This window comes from Echinops telfairi, unplaced genomic scaffold (assembly GCF_000313985.2).
Source record: "Echinops telfairi isolate 266 unplaced genomic scaffold, ASM31398v2 ScPeMD7_443;HRSCAF=831, whole genome shotgun sequence".
Lineage (NCBI taxonomy): Eukaryota > Metazoa > Chordata > Mammalia > Afrosoricida > Tenrecidae > Echinops > Echinops telfairi.
Genome location: NW_022104341.1, coordinates 69246496 through 69273152, shown reverse-complemented (window position 1 = coordinate 69273152; position 26657 = coordinate 69246496). Strand labels below are relative to the sequence as shown.

General features: G+C 43.5%; 1 protein-coding gene across 2 annotated transcripts in view; it reads right to left on the bottom strand.

Annotated features, from left to right (window-relative positions):
* Positions 1-26657, bottom strand: part of DAB1 (DAB adaptor protein 1) — a 1456966-nt gene that overhangs the window by 722498 nt on the left and 707811 nt on the right. The gene's annotated exons all lie outside the window — the stretch shown is intronic.

The following is a 26657-nucleotide window of genomic DNA, read 5'->3' as shown; positions in this document are numbered from 1 at the left end:
GGATGAAGATCAATGCTTGCAGACATTAGTATGTAAAAAAGACTCAAATCCTCCCAAGTCGACCAATTGATAACATCATGATCAATGGAGAAAATGTTGAAGTTGTCAAGGATTTTGTCATGCTTGGATCCACAGTCAATGCTCATAGGAGCATCAGTCAAGAGATCTAGAGATGAGTTGCATTAGGCAAATCTACCACCCAAGATGTCTTTGGAGCATGGAAAAGCAAAGCTGTTACTTTGAGTGCCAAGGGGCTCTTCACCCAAGCCAAGGTATTTTCCTTTGCTTGGACATTGAATAAGGAGGACTGAAGAAGAATCTATACATTTGAATTGTCATGCTGGAGAAGATTATTGAAAGTATCATGGACTGCCAAAAGTACAAACAAATCTGTCTTGGGAGAAATACAACTAAAGTGCTCCTTAGAGGTAAGGATGTTAAGACTTTGTCTTAAACATACTTTGGACATATTGCCAGGAGGGACCGTTCCCTGGAGAAAGACACCATGTCTGATACAGTGGAGGGGCAGCGTAACAGAGGCTGCATCAATGGACTCAGGAATAGGATCTAGTGTGAGGATGGTGCAGGACCGTGCAGTGTTTCCTTCCGTCACGCATAAGGTTGCTATAGGTCGGAACCAATTTGATGACCCCCCCAAACAACTATAACGCTGATGTAATTGCTGACCTTATAGACTTGTCCATTGTTTGACTGAAAGTTGAGCCATGGGGTTGATTTCAGTTCCAAGCTCAAAGGGTATAAGGCCCATAATCTCGAGGGTTTCACCAGCATCTCTTATTGTGATTTCAGTTGATTTCAGTTCCAAGCTCAAAGGGTATAAGGCCCATAATCTCGAGGGTTTCACCTGGCACCTCTTATTGTGATCCTTTTCACAGTGGTTTACAATGGTACCAAGCATCATCTAGTTCTTTGGTCTCAGGATCGTGGAGCCTGAGGTTTGTGGGGTCCATTGGTCTATTGGATCATTTCTTTCTGTGTTATTCATTCCTTCACTCTTCTTTACTCGTTATGGGGAGGTACGAATAATTGTTTCTTAGGGGGCCACTAACAAGCCTTTAAGACCCCATTTGCTACCCACTAAAGTTGGATGTGGACTATTGTGTTTGTAGACTGTTATTCCATTCAATCCCCTCGGTCCAGTAATTCATTCACTTGAGGTGCTTGGCTATGGCTAAGATGTTTTCATCCCTACATGCCCTGCTATATTCCTGAACATAGTTGACACACATATAAATACATATGCAGAATGATTCTCTGCTGATCGGAATATCCCCATGTAAATGGAGGGGTTGGTTGAGATGGGTTTTATAAATATATACACGATGGTTCTTTAAAAACCCAAATGAGCAAACAAAAAAGCAAACAAACCCTGCAGATTCCCTATCCCTCGAACTTAAACAATGGTTTAAAAAACAAGAGGGAAAGTAAAATTGAAATGGACGTGGAGTCTTAGTGACAAACAAGTTCATCTCAAACAAAGAAAACAAAATCCTACATCTATGTTTGTGTTTATAGCTCCATTTACCTTTCTACCCCCTGTTGGGCTTGTGTGCTTATGTATCCATGGATACACTTGTAGATTATTGTTATTTCTGCTATTGCAGGATTGTGTACGCAACAGTATTTGCCATTGTTGCTCCTCTAGTGTTTTCCATTGCCAAGGCTCCAACCTTTTCCAAAGCAGATGTCACACTTTCTCCTTCCCCAGCTCCCAATGAGTTACAACCACAGATCTTTTTCTTAGCAACCACGCCCTTTAATCACTCACTATAATGTCTTTTTACTCTTCCAGTTTGCTTCAAAACAGGGAAACCTTCCTTAGCGACCTTGATCACTACTTTTGTGCAGACCTGCACCGGAGAAGCACTACAATGTTCAGTGCCCAGGAGGTTGTATTGCACTTGCGGGTCAGTGAGGAGCTTGGGCAGGTTTCTAAGGAGATGTAACCTAGTGGCCCATTGTGGGACTCTTGAAACCCTCAGGCAGTGAGTCCACTTCCAGAGATAATACCCCTGCTAGGTTTTATGTGTTGCAATGGTGGTGGCCTTCATTTCCACATTCATTATTAGGAGGTGATATGAAGAGGGCATTAGTGACTCAATCATAGAATTTGTGCCTTTCATGAGGGAGACCCAGGTTTGAGTCCTGGCCAATCACCTGACATGCAGTCACAACCCCCTTGTCAACAGAAGTTTATCTGGCCCCTGTGGTTTGGAATCACAGTGGTGGTTCTGGATGAAGACAGACTAAGAAGAAAGGTCTACTGACCTCCTTCCAAACACCAGGCAATACAAATCCCAGGGGTTACAATAGTCCCATTCTGTTATGCCTAGGCTGGCCCTGAATAGGGGTAGTGGTGAAAAGGAGGACCTGACCCCTAGTAACTAACCACACCAATAGGATTCAACTCATTCAAGTGTTTGGAGATCTAGGTGTGAGGGATCTTTAGAATCAAAGGGTGGTGGTCATCTTGGAATTCAATGCATGCATGTGTGTGTTTGTGTGCACTTGCTTGTGCACACTCGTGTGTGTAAGAGGGGAGTGTAGATTAAAGGAAAATTTGGACCACACATAGCCAAGGGAGGTGGGTGAGGGGCCAGATTGAGCTTTCTTCTCATCCTCCTCAACACTTGCATACAGCCAACATTCGTGGAGTCTTACTATGTGCCAGGTAACTGCTAATGGCTTGGCTTTGGTAGCTATGTGACTTAATTCTGTGTAAACCCTCACCACATAAGTATTTGTCCTTCTAGACACCCAGTGATGAAAAATGCAATGCCTATTTTTCCACCACTCTAGACTCAGAGCCTAGTATACTAAATGGCATAGAATAAATTCCCAACAAATACTTTTAATTCAAAACAGAAAAGAAGACTCCTCTAAGACCTTATATCTCCTAAGGATATCTAAGTAGAATTTGAAGGAAAAAAAAAAGGCTACCTCCACAGCCTATCCTTGTAACCATTGTGTAAACATTGTTCTGATTGATCCTAACTCCTAGTGAATATGTTCTATCAGATCAAGGACTGAAGGTGACTTGTAGGAGATGGCCTGGCAGGGAGGTGGGGAGTAGGGTGATGGCCAGGAAGGGGGTGGCTGTTAGGATGGTGGTCAGTAAATCCTTTAGCTCCTCTGCCTAACAGAGTCCCCACCAAACCAACCACCTCTATTGAATTGATTCTGCTCACAGTGACCCTATACAGGAGAGTAGAAGAGCCCCACGGGGTTTCCAAGGCAGGACGTCTTTACAAAGTAGACTGACCTATCTTTCTTCCTGGAGCAGTTGTTGGGTTTGAACTGCCAACCTTCCAGTTACCAGCCAAGTGGTTAACCATTGCACCACCAGGACTCCCAAATCCCCCAAATACACCATCATTGAGTCAATTCTGACTCATGGAGACCCTATATAGGGATCCCAATCTTTCTCCTGAGGAGATGCTGGTGTATTTGAACTACTGACCTTACAGTTAGCAGCCCAGTGCCTAACCCACAGCACCACCCAAGTCCCAGTGCCCAGTTATTCCTCTCCAGCTAGATTGTTCTGATCATCGCTTCTTGTACTAGTTCCTGGTCACCCTGGTAGGGAACAGTGCCAAATAGGTATGCTTCAAAGCCCAATTCAATGATTCTCTCTCTGATGGCTTCCAAAGATACTTTAAACATGGAGATATTGGTGACTTTTTCTGTGCACCACTATGATACTAAAGTAAAAAGAAGGTAGTTACCATTGGAATTCTGGCTCTCCCGCCAAATGGATGTTGCTGTTTTGGTCCTGGGACCTGTGCTTGTGGCCTTATTTAGAAATACACTGTGTATAAGCATCATGATTTTATGAAATAAATGACTGGAGATGTTCTCTGTTAGGTTAAGAGGATTCCAAAATGGGACAGGCTGAGTCTGAATCCTATCTGCTGGGTGTCCCTATCTTGGAGAAGAGCCACTGAGACCAGGAGATGGAAGAAGGAGACCAGGTGCTGGTGCAGCTGCAAGCAAAGGCACACTGGGACTACCCAAAGCTAGGAGAAAGGCTTGGGGCAGAAGAAACCCACATGACCAACACTTAGCTCTCAGATTCTCAGTTTCTAGGACTGCATGACAGCAATACATCCCTGTGGTTTTCAGCCACCCACTTTGTGGCATTTGCTTACAGTCACCCAATGTGACTAAGAGTAGCAACTGCCTTAGAGGGAAATGATTTGCAACTAAGTCTTGCCTCTGCTTAATGTAAGTTGAGTGACCTTGAGCAACTCCTGGTCTCTTTCAGCTTCAGATTCCTCATCTGTACATGCAGGATCATAACTCTTGCTTTGCCTAACACTCCAGGGATGTTTTAAGATCAAATTCAATGAGGTGACCCATAAGAAAGCATTATTAAGTGCAATGTGCAGGATCAGTGTTAGCTGTTAGGTTTATTGATCAGGCTGAAATGAAAGTCTGAAGTAACAAAAAATCGCTAGTCCAGATATGGATAGAAACCTAGCAGGTACTATGAACATCTTAGTGTGTTATTCCCCACTCCTTTGATGTCTAACCTACAAATCTTAAGTCATTTATTCATGGATTGCTTCATCATACATTCACCGAGTTGTCACCCAATATCAGGTACGAAAAACCAACCACACTCCAAACACTGCCATCCTGCCAATTCTGACTCACAGCTGGCCTACATGGAGCTCCCACAGCTGTAAATCTGTATGGGAGCAAAGAACCTCATGTTTCAACTTTGGAGCAGATGACAGGTTCAGTGTAATTAAATATACATACATATATATTTGTTTACTTATGTACACAGACAAGGGGGGCTGTAGAGGTAAATGAAACGTAGCTTCTGTCCCAAGGAACAGCCTAAGGCTGTCCACATCCACTGGGAGAGCCCCATCCCTACTGGAGGCACAAGTCACACAGACACATCCCTTGGGGCTCTGAACCAATTTTTGTCCATGCATCCAGGTCAAACTAGCCCTGGTGGTGTCGTAGCTTATGAGTTGGGCTAGTAACCACAGGGTCAGCAGTATAAAACCATCCCCTACTCTGAGGGAGAAAGACCAGGCTTTCTACTCCGGTAAAGAGTTAACAGTCTTGGAAATCCACAGGGATGTTTCTATTCTATCTTATAAAGTGGCTATGAGTTAAAATCAACTCAATGGCAGTGAATTGAGTCTTCCAAGGGCGCCATTTTGAAGCAAACATTACGAATGATCGGGGTAAAGTTGTGTCACCAGCCCAGCATGAGGTCATCAGCAGAAAAAAACAATGACCCAAACCAAAACATCTATTTGTCATCTATAGACGTTATACCCGTCACTTAAAAACAAATTCTGTTTAACTTCTCCCCAAATTTCTGGAATCACAGTGCTCCCTTTGCAAACTGTATTCCCTAGTTTGCTTCCATACATTACAGCTCATTGGTAAATGTAGTCGGGAGCTGCGTCAAATTAGTTCTGCAAAGTTTCATTCTTCTCATGTCCACCTGTGTTCTCTTCCTTCAGTATTTTCCGAAGGCCTTTGTGTCTCCGAGCGAGAATGAAGTCAAAGTCACTCACTCACAGTGTATGCACTAGGCACCTGGGGCTGCTCCAAGCACTGGACACACTTGAACTTAATTAACAGTCTATTTCACCTCTCCTTGTACATCTTCGTATATTGTTTCTAGTTTCAGAGGTAGTTCTTTTTTTTTTTTTTTTCCCTTTTTAAAAAAAACATTTTATTAGGGGCTCATACAACTCTTATCACAATCCATACACACATCAATTGTGTAAAGCTCATTTGTACATCATTCTCAAAACATTTCCTCTCCACTTAAACCCCCGGCATTAGGTCCTCATTTTTCCCCTCCCTCCCTGCTCCCCCCCTCACTCATGAGCCCTTGATAGTTTATAAATTGGTATTTTGTCATATCTTGCCCTGTCCGACATCTCCCCTCACCCACTTTTCTGTTGTCCGTCCCCCAGGGAGGAGGTCACACACAGTTCCTTGTAATCGGTTCCCTCCTTCCTACCCACTCTCCCTCCACCCTCCCTGTTTCGCCACTCACACCACTGGTCCTGTAGGGCTCCTCCGCCCTGGATTCCCTGTGTTTCCAGTTCCTATCTGTACGTGTACCTCCTCAGAGTTAGTTCTTATCTACACCTTAAAAAATGAAAAACTATGATTATAAACATACATGTGTAAACATGCATGAAATTATTTAAGCAATGAACTGTTCAGAAATATAACAATTCTTACAAACAGCTCTTTGTTCTGTGTGGCATTAGTCTTATGTAGTCTAGAAATTCTAAGCTAATTTTGCAAAAACCCCAAACTCATCCCCATAGATTCAATGCTGGCTCAGAGCATTGAAGTCCTCCATGGTAGAACCGTTCCAGTGTTTCTGAGACTGTAGCTCTCACAGGAATAGAAGGCCCCATCTTTCTCCAGAGGAGCAAATGGTGGTTTTGAACTGCTGACTTTGCAGTTAACCGCCCAATACATAACCACTATGCCACCAGGGCTCCTTAATTTTTCAAAAAGACTTTAGAAAAATGCATCATGTACATAAATGGTCAAGTTCTATCTATCCTGCCTGTATCAATAGTTCTAAACTTGTGTGTTCATATGGTTTTATGAGACCACTGGAACATACATATGAAAACCCTACCCACCATCTACCATTGGACAAATCAGCTGGCTGGGGTCAGCCTTAGAGAACTGTAGGCATGAGAAGGGGGAAAAAGTATACCCATGCAATTAGAGGGTTGGTTGCTAACAGGAAGTAAGGTTGGTGGGTCAAACCACCAGTTAGAATAATGAGATTGTTTGGTTCCATAAAGATTCACAGTCTCAGAAACACACTATAGGGTTTTTACGAGTCCGAGTCAACCCACTGTGTTTGGCAATGGTTTTGGTTTGGGGCCATGGAACTAAGGATCCCTGGTGGCATCGTGCTGGGCTGCTAATTGCAAGGTCAGAGCTTCAAACCCACCAGGCAAGGCATGAAGGAAAGATGAATTAGTCTGGTTTACTAAAAATTTGCAGTCTCAGAAACCATAAGGAGTCATTCTACTCTGTCCTACCTATACCATCCCTATAAGTCAGAATTGACTAGGTGGATGAAATCTTGAGAGAATTTGCTGTAGTGAGAAGAGGCTAGCTTCAGGAACAAGGTGGTCTAGGTTCAAATCCTAGTTTTGTCACTTCCTGGCTAGATGAATATAGTCAACCAATTTAAGTGTCCTGAGTCACAAGGACATATTAATAAAATGAGATAACAGGAGGGTGTGATGGTTAATTTCAGGTGTCAACCCTACACTCATTTGCAGTTCCACAATGTGACATAATACAATGTAATGTAGTCACCTTCCAGTATGTAACCAAATGTAATATAACCAATCGATCATTTGAAAGAGGAGTTCCTTACTGAAGCACTACTTTGGACCTAAGGCGGAACTGCATTCACATGAGAAGAAACAGATGAGGGCCATTTCAGGGCTGTGGATTTACAGGTTTGGGACTTTGGTTGAGACCTCCTGCTTTGAAGGTGCCCAGTGAACAGTCCCTAGGGATTACCATATGTTTACTATTTTTATGCTCTAGTAGACATGTTTCTGCCTTTGTGAATGTTATTGAAAGCTGAACACTATCTCCAACCCTCATTGTTTGTCTATAATGTCCAGTCACTTAAGTTTTTAATCTGTGCCAGTCAACAATCCATGTATTTTGGTTTAAAAATCAGCACTATAAACGTACACGTTCCTTTGCTCAACAGTGTTTTAAATTCTATATCATTGGTTTAGTTAATGGTACTATCAATAGAATGACCTTATGCCCTATAGGGATTATTTATAATGTCCAATAAAATGATAATTATGTTTCTGAAGTGAACCAGGAGCATATATATAAACCATGGGTATTAGAATGTATTCTGAGCTCACACTTAACCATTGCCTTAATCTAAGAGCAATTAATTCTTATGACATAGCCCTACTTGATATTTTCACTCATGAAGAGACCACTGAAGATATGGGTGCTATAGCAAAGTGTGGTGAAGAAAGCAGATGGTTCCCAGTTATCAGAAATAATAGCATCTGTGGTCATAAAGGTTTGTCAAACAGCCATCCAAGTAGGCATCATCTAAGTCCACATGGAAGAAGACCGTAAAGCTGTGTGATCCAAGGATTAATAATTACATCTAATTCCAGAGAAGGGAATGATATTAGCGCTCACATTCTGAATACCCAGTTTGCAGAAGGTTAGGGGTTACGATGAGTCCTCATTGACCTGATGGCTGTGAGTTTGGAGTTCTCTGGATGGAGGGCAGAGAGCCCAAAATCCACTTGCAGGTTCCCATGCTGATGAAGCCTCCATTGAATCCCTTTGGACCACAGACCAACGATGTGGACAGCTTTGCTACCAGACAGAGCACATTATACAATGGACAGTTGCAGATGTTGTTAGGTTAAAATGTAACACCTTATTATTTGATTTCTTTTTTAAAAATTTCCAATTAAATTCTGTGTTTTAAAAAAATCATTTTATTAGGGGCTCCTACGACTCTTATCACAATCCATGCATACATCAATTGTGTAAAGCACATTTGTACATGTGATTTCTTTTTTGATCCACTTTGAATTTATTCCAATTTTTAATATTTTCTGTTTGCTTTCTGATTGAGATTTTTCTTTGTTTTATTTTGTCATGGTTGTTGGGTTTATTTTGTTTTGTTTTGTGTATGTTTTTCTGTATATTAAATCCAGACTAGGTCAACCTATACAGATAGTAACTGGATTAGTAATTTCCTAGGGGCATACCAGGGGAGGCTTGGGGGATATGTGAAACGAACAACAATGAGTATAAGAAAGGAGAAGATGTTCTAAAAGTGACCATGATTATGATTACACAGCTCTTTTTAATACGATTGAACTATTGGATTGCATGGTATGTAAATTATGTCTCAATAAAACTGTTAAGAAATGAAATAAAAGAGGAATTTTTGGTTGTGCGCCACCTCCAGACTATAAATAGATATTTTAGCAGAGCTTGATCTTACTCTCCTTCTCTTCCTCCCATTCCCCCTCTTCGCATTTGTCACCTTACCTAGGCATGTTGGGACATAAGCCTGCAAAAATCTCCAGTTTACCATCTGATATAAGTTTTTGACTTGTCATACCTTATGATCCTGTAAACTAGCAGGAGTCTACAGCTTTGGACGTCCCAGCCTCCCACAATCCTGTAAACTTATCCTTTGGGAATAAGTATATCAATTAATTAATATTTCCCTCTCTTCTGATATTTTACTGATTCTGTTTCTCTAGAGAATGCTAACTAAAATGGATAACGCAGTAATTAAATGAAGGAAACAACGTAAAGGACTCCTGACATGCTCTGGTTCATAGTAGGTGACTGACAAATAATAGAGACTTTCCTTGCTGAACCATCTCAAATCTCTCAGAAATGCTGTCAAGGTAGTCAACTCTTAGCTTTCTAGATGTGTCTAGGGCTCAGGAAAACCTAAACGGGTTTGAAATGTTAACTTGCCCGAGGGAGGCCATGGCAAAGACCAAGATCCACCGCGGAAAAGACAAATTGTCCTAGCATTAGACATGTCGTGGGTTTTCCTTTTAAAAATTGCATTAGAGCTCTTCCTTGGCGTTCAAATGAAATACATTCCCATAGTAATACTCTGAGCTTTATGTTCACAACATTTCAGAATAAAAAAAAACAGTTTTCTGTTTACTTTCTGGTTATTAAACAGAAAAGAAAAAGATGAAAGGAGCAAACAGTGAAGACCGGAAGATTATTTCCAATTTCTTGAGGTAGCCCTTCCACCTGTACACTTTGATAAGAGCCTAACAGAGAGCCATGTCTGGAGTTACACAAATCTCACAAATAAGAAGATAAAAGACATTCAGTTCTGTTATCAGGATATTTCATTTGTGAGACATCAAATAGGCAAAGGACAACATGTCGTGGGAACTGACTTCAGATTTAATTGTCTTAAGTTTTCATAAGCCTGGAACATTGTAGAGGGTCAAGAGAGCTTGTGCAGCCATCTAGCATCTGCATGCAAAAATAAACAAGCAAGCAAACAAATCCCTCATCTCTACTATTTTTGAAAATGAAGGAGGAGGAAATTTTATAATGTGCTTCAAGAGCCCATTCTGATGTTTGATTAGCCTCACTTAAGAAAATGCCCTTTAAAGATATGGTGTTATTTTTTCTGCTCCGGTAATTTGTTTCACTGTAAAATGATAAGAATGGGACCCAAGGCGAATTGGGCGTGGGGGGTGGAATGGAGTGGAGACCCAAAGCCCAACTGTAGACAATTGGACATCCCCCTACAGAGGGGTCACCGGGAAGAAAGCAGCCAGTCAGGGTGCAGTATAGCACCGATGAAACACACAACTTTCCTCCAGTTCTTTGGTGCTTCCTTCCCCCCACTATCATGACCTCAATTCTACCTTACAAATCAGATTAGACCAGAACATGCACACTGCTACTGACAAGAGCCTACAATACAGGGAATCCAGGACAGATAAATCCCTCAGGGCCAACAAGGAGAGTAGAGATACCAGGAGAATTAGGGGAGGGTGGGGGGAGAAAGGGGGAATCGATCACAAGGATTAACCTATAACCCCTCTCAAGGGGATGAACAACGGAAAAGTGGGTGAGGGGTGATGGAGGACAAAGTAAGATGAAAATAATAATCTATAACTTATCAAGGGTTCATAAAGGAAGGTGGGTAGGGGAGGGAGAGGGAAGAAATGGGGAGCTGATATCAGGGGCTCAAGTGGGAAGAGAATGCTTTGAAAATGATGATGGTAGCATACGTGCAAATGTGCTTGACACACTGGATGAATGTAAGGATTGTGATAAGAGATGTAAGAGCCCCCAATAAAAATATTTAATTAAAAAAAAAAGAATGGGATCGGTCACTGAGTGAACTAGAGAGAAAGCTACGTTGGCTTTAGAGTCCCAAGAACCAGGTTCAAATCTCAGCCTGACACTTGGTAGCTATGTGACCCAAAGCTAATGGCTCCACCTTCCCAAGTATCAGGATTCTTTGTGTGTAAAAAGGAGCCCTGGTTGCAAAGCATGTTGGGTACTCCCCAGAGGAGGAAGAGGTAGCGACTACAAAGTTTGGTTAAGCTTATTGTGCTATATTAAAGTACGGAAATATCCACACATTGGTTGGTGTGCTATTTTAATGTTTTCTCAATCTAAAATTCAAGTTATTAATATCTTGAGATCAAGATAAATGATTAAATTATTCAAATTAAGTGAAAAGACAAACTGATGCAAAATCTACCAGTCTAGACAGGTCTAGGCCTGCATGAATTACAATAAGCAACTACCGTGTTGTCTTACAAGCTCCGATTGAAAGAATAATAATTATTGCAGCTCAAAGAACTGCTGAGAAGGAATATTAATGTTATAGTATGGATATTACTACATGTACGTCAGCACCAGATTCACCAATTTTCAGTGATAAAAATACAGATACTGTCAAATAAAAAAATGTTTTCTTTGTGGAGAAACTATAGCTCCTTATCAAGACAAAATTTACAGTCCATAGGAGGATAAGGGTGTGGGGAGGGGGATGAACTATTAAAACAAGAAGCCCTCCGGATGATCAAGCAGCAGCTAAAGTATTTGAAGGTTATTTCTGAGGAAATATGTAGAGCTAGCTCCAAATATTACCTCACCATCGTCAGAAAATCTCCAGAATGAGCTTTTTCAGTCACGGGAGAAATATATTTGCAAAAAATATGTTTCCAACCCAGTGCCATTCCTGAACCACTTCAGTTCTTAGGTAGCACATTTTTTTTAAAGATAAAGAAAAGAACCATTTTTTTTCATTTTCACCCTTCATAATTTAGTTTCCTAAATTTATGTGGTCTGTAGTTTGAATTTGAATGAATTCTACAGACCAATCATTTACAACTCCAAGAATGTAATCTTTATAAACGAAAGGGGGGAAAACGTAGGACACAATTTGAAATTCTCAAGGACTTCAGACTTTCTGGAGCCCTGAGGTTAGAGAACTCCCCTCCCCACTCCCCCAGAAATGATTGTCCTGAGAAAAGTTTTAAATCTTAAAGCAAAAATAGACCCTGAAGTCTTTTTAAAACCAAGCCATCGTGGGGCTTTATGAAGAAAAATAGCCAGCCTTGAGCACTATGCTTTTTAAAGAACTATCCATAAGCGACCAAGCTGACAAGAGCCATGTGCGAGACGGGCCGGGCCTCATCGGGGTGATTCGCTGATGTGAATGGGCGAGCAGGGCCTCGCAATGGAAGGTGGGAACCGCGGCACAGGTGAGAACAGGATCGACGTCATGGAAACGTAGAGAGGAAAACGGCGGAACTGGTGTATATGTTGCTGTGTGTACGCTCCACAATCGGACAGAAGTAAAATTCAACACCAACCCCCCCAAAGCAACAACCATGATATGGCATTCTTAATGCTTACAATATATTCAAATAATATAAAAAAACCCATGATCCTTCAATTCCCATTTCCATAAACTTTTTGAAGCCCGTGTGTAGATTTTGATAATATAAGCGTATTGCATACTTTAGCTGGTTTGAGCTTTTGCACTTTAAAAAAAAATCATTTTATTGGGGGCTCATACAACTCTTAACATAATCCATACATGCATCCATTCTGTCAAGCACATTTGTACATTCGTTGCCCTCATCATTCTCAAAACATTTGCTCTCCACTTAAGTCCCTGGCATCTGCTCCTCATTTCCCCCCTACCCCCCTCATGAACCCTTGATAATAAATTGCTATTTTGTCATATCTGACTCTCTCCGACGTCGCCCTTCACCCACTTTTCTGTTGTCCGTCCCCTAGGCAGGAGGTTATATGTAGATTCTTTTAATCGGTTCCCCCTTTCTCCTTCACCTTCCCTCCACCCTACCGGTATCGTCACTCACACCGCTGGTCCGGATAACAAATAAATACCAATGGAAGGACATGGTTATCTTGTTGTAGGATGGTAATCAGTAAAATTCAGAAAAACAAACCAAGATGCACAAGCTATGAGACAGAGGAATGTAATATTCAAAGGAGGGCATAGAGGGGCGAAGGAGTCCGGCAGGTTGCTACTTCCACAAAGACCCCCACAGGGGCGGTACTATGCTGCCCTATCGCGTGTCTATGAGTCAGAATGACCCCAGGGCAGCGAGTTTGGTGTTTGACTGATCTATTTCCATAAAGACTACAGCCTGCGACTCTGTGGGGCAGCTCTTCTCTCTTACGAGGGACCAGGATCTACTTGATGGCACCTAGCAACAGTAGCTGCGTCCTGCAGGGGGTATCGTGTATGCTATTTGTTTGAAACTTATACAGGTACTATTAGATTTTTTAAAGCCACGGTGCATAAAGTGCACCAGATGAAATGTAGTTATGATTCTGCTATACTGGCTAAGAGCAGAGAGGCCTGGTGGCATAGTGGTTATGAGTTAGGCAGCACAGCATCCTCAAAGCCAGCAGCTAGAAACCACCAGGTGCCCTGTGGGAGAAAAATGGGGCTTTCTAATCCCGTAAAAGTTACAGTCTCAAAAACTAGGGAGGCAACTTACCCTGTCTTTGAGGGTCACTGTGATTTGGTATGCACTCATTGACAGTGAGATAAGAGCAAATGTATAAACAAAATGGGAAAAGTTAGCAGTCTATGCGATTTTCTGCAAGGGGACAACAATTCAACAAATATACCTAATCTATGAGGAGCTCTGCTGGGGTAGTAGTTATCCTGGGGCTGTTAATCGCAAAGTCAGCAGTTCAAAACCGCTAGCCAGCTCCTCAGGAGAAAGAAAAGCCTCTACTCCCGCACAGTATTACAGTCCTGGAAACGTGCAAGGCAGTTCCACTCTGCTAACAGGGCCTCTGGGAGTTGGCCTCAACTTGATGGCAGTGCGTTTTGGTGTTTTTAAAGGAGGCACCAAGGAGTGCTCGTGGTGCTGTCAAGGAAGTGCTGGGCTGCTAACTGGGTCAGTGGTTCGACCCCACCAGCCACTCCATGAGAAAATGTTGACGCTATCTGCTCCCCTGAAAACGGAAGACCTCAGGAACCCGATCGAGGGTCACCACAAGTCTGACTCGTCTTGATGGCAGTAGTATGGGTTTGGGTATGGGAGGCATCTTTTAAAAGTCTGTGGGAAAAGTCCATAATATTTTAATTGTTTTTTTTCCACCAATTTTTGGAAGCCCCATTCTATGTTTTACCTCACGCACAATCACCAACAGTCTACCCGTGGAGGTTGTATGTTGCTCTGGGCCCAGAGGTCCAATCTGCAACCTACCAGAGGGAGCACAGGAGCAGGCCATGCTTTGGTTGTGCATGGGTACCCAGACCGGGTGCTGACTCCACAGCAGGCCCCACCACCCCAGCCATTCTACACTTAACCATGCTGATCCTGAAACCAGGCTCATGGTTACCTCCCAAGGGTGTCAGGAACTGAGCTAGCCCCCACTGGAGCTCTGCTCCAGAGTCACCGTGATCATGTCAGCTAGCAACTGCAGGTGCACTGAGCTTGGGGGTGGGGTGGTGGAAGTGTGGGTGAGATAGAGGTTGAGCATTCATCAGAATCTCCTGATGGGCATGAGGAAAAAGAGTAGTGGATCTCACCCCTCCGTGTTTCTGATTCAGTGGTGGGACCCAAGAATCAGTATTTCTAGCATGTGAAGTTGATGCTGCTAATCCTGGAGCCACACTTTGAAAACCATTGACCCAATGTGTGATGGCAAAGTGTGCAAGAGTAGCAGGCTCCAGATGGCTGGCTGAGGGAACCAGCCTGCTCCTACAAAGGTGTTTGAATCGGCTTTGTGCTGGGGAAGAATCTAGGTGCCCTACATATTTTCAAAGGCTGGCATTGTAATGTCTTTTAATAATATCCCTGGCTCAGCCCAGCAACCTCTACTTTAAAGAATGGTCTGGTTCTCACAATTCTAATAAGATGTGCCCAGAACAGAGTTCACCAATGAAAGTCTGAAAAATAGATTCAATTATCCCTTTTCACTCTTGAATTTAAGCTAGACCATTAGAGTCATGGAGAGAGGCTTAGTGGGAAACACACACACACACACACACACACACACACACACACACACACACTGCTAAGTCACTAAGAAGCACAGGAACAGGTATAAAGAAGCTGAATTTACCTGGAAGAGACTGAACCAAGAGGGCACTTTCTTTTAAAAATGCTAAGGTCATATAATTTTTGTCCATAGCGTTCATCAGCAGACTGGTTTGCTTTATCTGTTTCGTCAAGGAGGTTGGAGAGTAGAGATACAAATTCAATGCACAGGTGTGCTACAGGGTTGGGCACCTTGACATGGGCCTTGCTTTATGCAGTTAGTACACAAACCCTGAGAACAGGGAAAGAAGACATCCCGGGTTCAAGACTTGGTGATGGCTAGAATTTGAGTCATACTCTCTGAGCCATGTGGTATGACCTTGGACACATTAACACCTCTGAGTTTCAGTGATCTCATTTGCAAAATGAAGACAGAATAATGGTTCATCCTTCATACTGTTATTGTAAGATTTAGCATACAGAGTACACACAGCTGGTATTGGGCCAAAAAAAAAAAAAAAGCAAGTTATTCTAGCAGATATAAACAAGAGCTTCGAAGTCATATTTGGGTCCTCCTCTAGACTGTCACGTAGTCATGGCTCCCAGGGCTCCCTGACGGAACCATGCTAAGGTGCAAGGGCGTCTCTCGGCGGCACGGTGCTAAGTGCTTGGTCTCTAACAACCAGAGTCAGCACTTAGAACCCAACAGCTGCTCGGAGGGAGAGATGTGACCATCTACCTTCACAAAGATTATAGTCTCAGGAACCTTGCGTGGCCACTTTCCCCTGTCCTATAGGGTTGCTCTGAGTTGCAGTCAACTCAAAGGCCACAGGTTTGGTTTGATTTTGAAGGTGTAAGTAAATGGTATTAAAATAGGAATAATAGTATGTACTATTTGGGGATCAATCCAAAGATAAATGAAATAAAGTGTGACCATATGCAAATTGCTTGGCAATATTAGGCACCAAACAAATGAAATGATTGATACATCTTTACCCTGATGAGTATTAGTTTTCCTTATCTATAACCAGAGAACTAACATATGCCTCACCCCTCCCAGTTTGAGTCTTAATAATGTGAAAGAAGCTTCTATTCATTTATTAGACAAATATTTATTGTGCACTTCTTTGTGTGTGCCGAGACTATTTATTCTAAGTGTCAGCAATACATTTGCAACCCCACCCCACCCCCACAAAAACCAGCAACAACATGATACAAAGCCCTGGCCTTGTTTTATTCCAGTAAAAGAAGAAGAGACAAATCAGCAAAACACTGTTTTTTGTCCGGCGAAGGAAGCACTTTAGAGAAAAGAAAAGCAAGCCAAAGAGGATGGGTAGGGTGGAATGGGTGTGCTCAGGGAAGGAATGGTTGCTAAGCAGCATTTAGACAGCACCTTGAAGAACAAGAGCAGGTAGGTCGTCCAGGTGTCTGAAGGGAAGTCCAGGTGGAAAGGACATGGCAGGCAATCTCTCTCTTGGGCGGGAGTATACGGTGTGGTGCAGTGCAATTTCGTAATGTGGCTCCTCTACCCAGGTCTCCATAACTCCCACCAAATGATGAGGCGAGGTGGGGCAAGGCAAACAGGATGCGTGTGACACGAAGAGAGTGTGAATGGGTCCGTTTTTTTCACCACCTCCTGGGCTAGAAGGGGTGTGAGCCCCCATCTTTGATGAGCTATCTTTGCGGCAACAGCAGAGAAGAGAGAAAGCCGGAGGGCCCTCCAGCTTCTCTGAGGAGAAGAGCACTTGAAGATCTCTGTCGGAAGTCGGGGGGTGTGGGGGGGGGCGCAGAGACTCAGAAGAGCAGCGTTGAGGCTGCCCCACAGTTCTCCTTATCGGGCCCAAGGTGGAGCGGTGGAGCGGAGTGACAGGTTGTCTGGCTTTCTGGCCCATGGAGGCACAGGCCAAGGGACCACATGGCTAAGACACTGAGGATGAGAGAGAGACTTGGCTCCTGGGTGGGGAGATCAATGACTGTATCCTTACTGTGTGTTGATCCTGAATTTTGGTAACCTATTAAATTCCCTAATGTTGTCATTAGGAGCCATCAAGTTGGTTCAGACTCACGGTGGCCCCATGAACCACAGATTGAAACATTGCATTGTCCTCACAATTGCTCCTAATAAACACTTCTCTAATAAACCCCCTCAACAATGAGTATTGTCTGTGATTTCCGTGTGGCCATTGCAATGAATTGTAGGACCCAGCACAGACATAGAGTGGTGGAGGAGGCACGGTTGGTGTCAGCTTCGGTAAAGAAGAATGGACCATGGCGGCTTGTTTGACTCCTGCCTGTGGCATCAGGGAAGCCAGAGGAAGTCAGATATGTCCATCTCTATGCTCCTCTTGTTCGGAGTGTGTTCAAGGAGCCACAGGATGCCCAGTATGGGTGCAGGTGATGGCGTCACACACTAGTAGGGGTTGAAGTCATTGAGGTAGCGCGCAAGACAGGTGTGCCACATGTCACATGGCATTTAGCAGACTAAGCAAGGACCTGGGAATGAATGCCCATTAGAGGACTTTGAGTTTGGATGGGAGAGTTGATAAGCTGCTTTGCCTCTTGTGTATACAACACGGGAGCAAGGTTGAAAGCCAAAGAACCAGCTGGTTGCAATAATCCGGACAAAAGACACCAGTGGTACAGATGTGATAAACTTGAAAGATGTGTTAAGAAATGGCAGAATTCTGTATGCAGTTGGAAAAGCAAGTCAACAAGATATGCTTATGATATGGGATAGGGGTATGGACGAAAGGAAGTGATGTCAAAGCGATGCGGAAGAGCTTGTCTTCGGCATCTGGAAGACTGGAGCTGCCATTGACTAAGGTGGGCGCAACTGAGGAATGAGCAGCTCTGGGGAGTGATCGAGAGCTTGGGTCTGAGTTTTGTCATTGGTGTTGCCTAGCCCACATCCAAGGGCATATTTGAGAAGACAGATGGAGCCAGGAGTCTTGAATCCGGGAGAGTGGTAGAATTGCAGATCAACAGAAGGAAAAGAAAATCAATAGTACAAGACAATCAGATTTCCAAATAGAAAAGCTTCACATTTCTAAGAATGCACATAATTTGAAGTGGGGGTGGAGTTTGCGTATCCATCATTACTCAGCTTCTCCACAGCAATCCCACTCACACGCCCCCTCTGGTTCCTGCTTTACTGATCACCTATCATCTTTAAATGGAATAAGGGGAGATGTCTACTATCTAACAATACTTTGTGTATAGAATATTTCACTCATTAACATAACATATTATCGGGGACAGTGGCCATTGAGTCAATTCCAAATCTTGGTGACCCCTGTGTGTAGCCCAGATGGTTAAGTGCTTAATTAGCTGAGAGATTAGTGGTTCAAACCCACCCAGAAGTGCCTTAGAAGACATGTGAGATGCTCTGTTTTCAAAAGCCCTTGAAAGCCCAATGGGACAAATCTACTCAGCATAAGTGAAACTGCCATGGGTCGGAATTGACATGAGGGCAACTAACAAGAACAGATGCAGAGAATATCCTGATCGCCCCAGTTACAGAGAGAGGTGCTCATTGATGGTTCCTTGCAGTGTGCTGACCACTGGTCTACTTACTACAAAACGATCAGAAAAACACAGGCCCCAGTTTCATTGAGTCATGCTTTGACAACAGACTATTGTAAGCCTGAGATTAGAGAGGCGCTCAAGGTAATTTGGAGGCCCAAGGGAATTGAATGTATCCTGCTGGATCCAGCTGCATTTGGATTATGGTGCCATGGACTGCCAAAAGAACTAACAAATCTGTCTTGGAAGAAGTACAGCCAGAATGTTCTTTAGAAGCAAGAATGGTGAGAGTTCACCTCCTGTACTTTGAACTTGCTATCCGGAAAGATAAGGCCCTGGAAAAGGACCTGATGCTTGTCAAGTGGAAGGGCCATGAAAACGGGGAGGACTGTCAGCAAGATGGATGGACACAGGGGCTGCAGCAAGGGGCTTGAACATCATAGCCATTGTGAGGAGGGCGTGGGGCTAGGCTGTGTTTGGTTCTGTGGTACCCAGGGTTCCTATGAATAGGGACCAAGATACTGAGTAGCAACCACTAGAGGAAGCACAGGCATCCCAGAGTTTGAGTCAGAAGGTAGGTATAGACATAGTGAAAGAGCCCATCTCAGAACTGAAAGGACAATGTGCGTGCGGATTCAACCCAAAGGCAAGTCAGTGGGGTTGGAGGAAATGGAGGGTCCAGGGAGTGACAAAGACACTGAAGCTTGGACAAGAGGCAGGCATGCAGGCTCATTATTAAGGAACAAGACCCTAACTTCTACCCTGGGAGAAGGAGAGGTGTGAGGTGGGAGAGGAGGCGCTGAATGTTTTTAATTAGAGAAGACCTTGCTTTCAACTGAGATAGACGTGTCAGTCTTCTTAGCAAAGTAACCCAAAGAGGGGGAACTGTGCGTATATGCAGATGTTCCTGACATATCACTAACAAACGTAAAATACTGCAGGGAAACGAATTTTCAACAATAGGAGTATGCCTAAATGAATGACAGTGGATCTCTCATTTACCAAATAGAATTATTATCAATCATTTAAAATCACTTAACAATCAGTAAAAGTGGTTGCTACAAACCCTCTTAATTACCACAGAAAAGATGCGTATGGTACAGAAGAAAGAAACCAATCAGGCTTTCTACTTCTATACACAATGTGACAGTCAAACAAAGCCCCAGTCTTCTGCCATGGAGTCAGCTCCCACTCCTAGCGAGCCTTTAGGATAAAGTAGGACCATCCCACTGGGCTTCCAGGGCTACGATCCTCACAGAGACACACGACGGCATCGCTCTCCCACCAAGCAAATGGGAGGTTGGAACTGCCAACCTTTGTTTAGTGCTTAACCACTGGACCACCCAGGTTTCTAATGTGACAATAACCCTGTGAACTATGTATCTATGAAGACTGGCAGAAACACACCCAAACGGTTAATCAGGGTTATCTTTTTTTCCTTTTCTCTAAGTTCTAAGCCCCACATAATATATTTGGATTAGTTTTAAAATTAAAATTCATGAATACATAAACAATCAAAAAAAGTTGTTTACAAAAGCATGGCATTTTTGTTACTTTTCATTAATAGCAACAATAAATCATGCATGATAACTTTATTAGAGTTAAATGAGAAGATAAAAATCTGTGTTTATGTTATGTTCTTTTTACAAATCACGTGCTTTGAGAGGGGCTGGGTGAGCCATATGAGGTGGTTGGGTGGGGCCTGCTTAGCCAGGCTATTCTCAGGAACATTCCCCAGGCCTGGTACGAAGACCAACCCTCTCTGCATGGCCCCAGTTTGGGCCTCTAGCCCCAGTCCTCGTATTATCACAACCCAGCTTAGTTCACCTGATTTCAGTCATCAGCAATGCTGGGGTTGGGATGTGAGACTCAGCATTATCTCCCATGTTCCAGTCCATAGGGACCAAAGCCACAACTCGTTCTTGTGAGGAGCCTTTTATGAGCGAGGGTGAAGCGAGGCCAAAGCACCCAGGGAAGGGGATTTCCGAAGGGGCTTGAGAAAGAGGCAGGAGTTCACTAAGTGGAAAAGATAAGGAAGGGCAGTCCGAGTAGGGGAAATGGTATAGGAAGAGGATAACATTTGGGAAAGAGCCATGAGGTAATCCATTCAGACTGGAAAATAAATACGCGTGCACGTGTGTGTGTGTGTGTGTGTGTGTGTGTGTGTGTGTGTGTGTGTGTACTGAATTTGGAATGGGAAAGAGAGATTTGTGTGTGTGTACTGAATTTGGAATGGGAAAGAGAGATTTTTGTCCAGAAGTTAGACCAGGGCCAGCTTAAAGAACTTAGACCAGGGCCAGATTTTAAAAGCTATTTCCAGTCAGCCAAAGGGAGCCATTGTTAAGTTTTAAGCACAGGAATGGCTTTATTACATTTTTAATTTAGCAAGCAATTATGGAAGAAGTCAGCTTGAGGAGAACACTGAAGCGCACTGCCCTTCAAGTAGATTCCTGCTCACAGTGACCCTGTGGGACAGAATACAATCCCCCTCCCCCTACTGCCACAGGATTTCCAAGACTGCACATCATTAGGGGGTCAGACTACCACACCTTTCTCTGAACCACTGACCTTTTATCCAAGCATTGAACCCCTGCACCACCAGGCAATGTAAAGGCCATGTAACCATGATTCAAGGGAATGACATTGGACTTACTTTTTTCATCCTACAAATGCCCACTGACTATATGCCATGAGCTATTGCAAATGTGTTGACAGGCAAGGTGCCTGTCCTCAGGGAGCTGACCTGATACTGTGTTTGAGAAGGAAAGACACGGGTGTTTCAGAGACAGAATCAGTAGACACTTCAGAGCTTGCATCAGGTGCTGAACAGGAGTTCTGGTGGCACAGTGGGGAAGCACTTGGCTACTAATCAAGAGGCTAGCTGTTTGAAGTCACCAACTGCTATTTGGGATAAAGATGGAGCAGTCTGCTTCTGCGAAGATTACAGTCTTGGAAACCATATGGGGTGGTTCTACCCTGCCCTATAAGGTTTCTATTAGTTGGAATCAACCCCATAGAAATGGGGTCACTTCGGTTTTGATTTCAGTACTGAAAGAACAAACTCTATAGGGTTCAGCAGACACCCCACTGCCCATAATGTGCAGCACCCATTCTTCTAATGGCAGCTCCAAAAATCCCTCATACATACTCATTTATGAAAAAAAAAGAAAAAAAGGTAGGCTTTGGAGTTGTGGCCTTTCTTCCTGGCATGAGAAATCTGAAGCTCCTGATTTGAAGAGTTTCACCAGGGCTCTGCAGTGAGATGGCAAGGCAGGAAGTCGAGGTGCAGGGAAGAAGGAGTGGGGCTGAGGAGCAGGTGATAGTTTTAGGCTTAGGTTTGTGCATCATTTGCTATGTGATTTCAATGTACGGTCACACCTAGTTCAAAGCCCCTGGGTGGCACAGTTTACCCTTGACTGTGATGAGGACTTGATGGCAGTGAGCTAGACTTCTCCGACACTAACCTGCAGGTGGATAGTAGTTTGACTACCCCTCGAGGCCCCTCCAGGCTCTGTGAAGGCTGCCGTCAAGAGCACTCTATGGAGCAGGTGTCCCATGCAGCACATGGGGGGTGGGGCTGGGGCAGGACACCGAATGGACGGCCTGGCATCATGTTTATGGTTTTATTACTACACTAGGGGCTCACTTATTCTTCTGTCAAAAAGGATGTGGACACAGATCATCCCTGACCCCCTGAGAGTTTAAAATTGTCCAGGTCCAATTTTTGCTGAAAAGCTTGACTTGAAGAATATGTTTTGAGTGTTAAAATATTCTCCCACTAATGATTTGTATTTAAATGTGTCATGCTAATGTACATTTCTGGAATCACATATACTTAAGCAAATATGGTTTCACTTACTTTTCATAACTGCCTTTTGAAGATAAGGAACTTGATGCTGAGCAAGCAGGACAAAGGGAAAGGTGTAGGAGGGGACAGCTGGAAGGAGGAAGGAAGGAGGGAGACAGAGATAGAGAGAAAGAGGGAACAAGAGAGAGGTGACAAGTGGCAAAGAGGCTTCATCCGGTTTTTCACTCTAAAGTAGGTCCTCTGCTTCTTTGTTCACTATCTACTATCTCTCTCTAATAAGTCCATAACGAGTCCCAAATCTGTTTTGGGTTAAGAACTGGGCTGCTATTTACAAGGTTGGCAGTTTAAACCTGACCACTCTTTCCTTGGGAGAAGGATGAGGCTGTCTGCTCATGTAAAGTTTCACAGTGTCACATACCCTATGAAGGGTTTGACATCAACTCTATGTCAGTGGGTGGTGGTGAGAATCCATCCACGTTGAGGATTTAAAAACTCAACTAGGATCTTGTTGCTGTCGTTGCATGTCCCTGAATCAGTTCCAGTTCATGGTGAACTTACGGACAGCAAAAGGAAACATTGTCCAGTCCTATGCCATTCTCCCAGTCTTTCCTGCGTTTAAACCCACATAGCTACCGTGTCATCTCTCTCATTTAGGGTATTCTGCCTTGTCGATACCCTCTATTTACCAAGCACGATGTCCTTCTCCAGAATTCCTTCTGATAATATGCCCAAAGTATTTGAGGCAAAGTACTATTATTTTCGTTAGATACCATCAACTCTCTCCTGATTGATAGTGACCCTATCCGCAATGGGGCAAAACGGGGCACAGTCTCGTGCCTCCTCACCATTGTTCTTAAACTTGAGTCCGTTGTGGCAGCTACTGTGCGAACAGCCTGCAAGATGCAGATGACACAACCTTGCTTGTTGGAAATCAGGAGTACTTGAAGCACTTGACGAAGATGAAGCAAATCCATCCTTCAGTATGGATCACAACTCCATGTCAATATAAAAATCCTCACGGAACCAATAGTGAACATCTCGATAAATGGAGAAAAGAGAGAAGTTGTCAAACCATCTTCCAATCCTGATGCCACATTTGTCTTCCTATCATCTAGCTTCTTTGATTGTCTGCTTAGTATATAGATTGAATAAGTATGGTGAGAGGATGCAACTACGACACACACTTTTCCTGATTTCATATCATGCAGTAGTATACCCTTCCTTGGTTCACAAGCTTCCTCTTGATCCATGGACAGGTTCCACAGAAGCACAATGTAGTGGTCTGTAACTCCCATTCTTCTCAAGGCTATCCATTGTTCCTTTTGATCCAGACAGTCGAATTCCTTGGTATAGTTAATAAAACACAAGTAAACGTCTTTCTGGTAGTCTGTGCTTAGAACCAAGATCCGTCTGACATCAGCAATGATATTGTTTGTTCCATGTCCTCTTCTAAATTCGACCTGAACCTCTGGCAGTTCCCTGTCAATGTATTGTCGTGACCATTGTTGGATAATCTTCAGCATAATTTTACTTGCATGTTATAACAATTATATTATTCTACTTATGCATTCTGTTGGGATACCTGTCTTTGGAATGTGTACAATTATGAATCCCTCCAATCAGCTGGCCAAGTAGCTATCATCCAAGTTTCCTGGCATAGACAAATGGGTATATCCAATGCTTTATCAGCTTGTTGACACATTCCAGTTGTTATTCCATCATTTCCTGGAACCTTAGTTTTGGCGAATGTTTTCACTGCAGTTTGAGCTTTTTCCTCTTCCTCATATGCTGCCACGGTGAAATAGTAGGTAAGCTAAATGATGTCAGCATTCAGGGCTCAGAGAAAGAGAAAAAGGAATACATTTCAGTGCATCTAATGTGTGAAGCATCTGAGAACATTACTGTCAATGTTCATCTAGAACGAATATCCCCAGCTAGGAGACACTGATAGGTAAATATAGCAGCATGTAACATGAATGCTATAGGTTACATATGGAGAGTGAAAATGAGAAGGATATGTAAGTTCTGGACAGACTATCTATTTTCCTAATCACTCACTATATAAATTAAAATCTCTCCTCTGACCTTTATTTTATTTTTTAATTTCCCTGTTTTTCCTTCCAAGAACACTAAGCCCAGCTGCAGACTCTGAGGATTGGGGATGAATGGGTAGATCTGGTTAGCAAGTCCTAGGTTAGCAATACACCAGCTATATGACCTCCAACAGAGTGCTCTACCTCTTCGGGACTCTTTCTTATCCATGGGGATAATACAGAGTACATAGGGTGGCTCAGAGATTAAGAAAATCCTTATAGCTAGATAGTAAAGATAAATCTCAGATTAAATGAAAAGTAACAAAACAAAAAACGTGCTCCCTACCTCCCCCCCAAAACGCAGGGTCCCTTAACCGTAGGAAAACATAAAGAGTGAGAGAAATGCAGACAGACAATTATAATCCGTCATGTTCAGCGATTTAATAACGCACCTCCCTGTTTTCCACAGGATGCAGGCACTCCACACAGGAGGATAGCTGATATTCTTCACCTTCTTGAAGCTCACTTCCAAACCTGTCCATGCCTCCTCCGTTGTTGCTTGTTCTGAGTGGTGCTGGGCCTGTGTTGACCAGATGGATGCTTTCTGGTAGTTCTCTGAAAGAACTAGATCCCCCTCCCCAGGTCTCCTCTCCATTCTAGCTCTTTCCTCGGCACTCGCTGAGTTTATGATATATCACCCCCACATTCCTTCCAGTCCCAATCTTCTCTCAGCAACCCCAGGTAGCTCTTGGATCAAATTCATTTTCTCCCTAACACTGAACACAAGAATCCTCAGGTTACAGCTCCATCCGTTGCCTGGAGATACCATTAGGTTCCTCACACGCAGGCAGACCTCCTCCAGCTCCTGTGCTGTGGCTTCGCTCATTTTGAACAGGACACCTCTGGCAGGTGAAATGTTAGGAGCATTCGCATGTTAAATCTTCAGCAGAAATGTATTCCCTTGGACACTGTATTTTTTTCATTTCATTTGGTCCAGAACTGTAGTCATAATGTCTAGTAATATTTCAAGATTTCCCCCTTGAGTCCCTTGGCAATTCATTACTATGTGCATTATCCAGCCAAGGTTTCTGAGTAGCTACTCTTGGCAGTCATTGCCCTCTATCGCTCTTTGATCCCTATGATGTAAACAAAGTGTGTGTGTGTGTGTGTGTGTGTGTGTGTGTGTGTGTGTGTGTGTGAGAGAGAGGGCTGCTGTTGGATGATAAATGTGGCGCAGGAACAAGGAAAGGTTTGGTCATAAGTATGGATTTCAGCAGTCACGGAGCTCCTCCACGCATTTCTCTAGAAGCGATACTCTTGCCTCAAACAGACTTTCCTAGTCTGGCATAGGCATTCCCAACAAGAGCAGGATGCTCCCAGGGTCACCCCGTCTACTCACACGGAGGGCCAGCACCTGAGAAGACAGGCGTTCTTCTCTTTGAGGGACGTCCACACTCTTCATTTGCTGCTGCTTCGTCGAGGCGGACTTCACTTCCTGAGTCGGTGGTGTGGCTTTGTCCAAGCTGCTTCATTACCGCTTCCCGGTCCTCACTTGTTGTCTTTGCCACCAGTTGCTCTGTCTCAGTCTCTTTGTGTTGCTTCTTTGGGTTGGTTTTAAACTTTTGTTCAAGTATGAGAACGTTTAGCTCTTCTCTCAACTCTCAGTGTTTCTTCTTTTTATGCCCAGAGATGCAGAAATGGTGTTAATCTGTAAGGGGTTTTTGATCCAAAAACTCATTTTAACAGAAACCACTGTACTATAGGCAAAGTTGCTGTAACTTAAATTTTCTTCTAGGAGCAAATTAGGGAAAAAGTTACTCTGATAGACTTTGAATAGTATAAGGTTTCATGTGATTATGGTTTCAAGATACTATTTTATTACAGAAGCACAAATTTCCTGATTTGCAACATTCATGGCTCCACCATTCAACATTGGATAATAATGTTGGATATTTTCCTCACCTAGGTCTGAGAGTGCAGAGATGGAATCAGCAGAGAAGGGGCTCACCTCAGGAACAGCAGTGGGAGTAGCGTTATCATGAGGGCAGGGGGATGGTGGAGGCAGGGGGCGGAGGGGGAAACCCATCACAAGATTGGGGGACGAATAACAGAAATGTGAGTGAAGGGACACAATGACCACTGTAAGACACGAAATAGCAACAATATATAAGTGATCAAAGACTCCCAAGGGGGAGGAAGGATGGGTGGGGG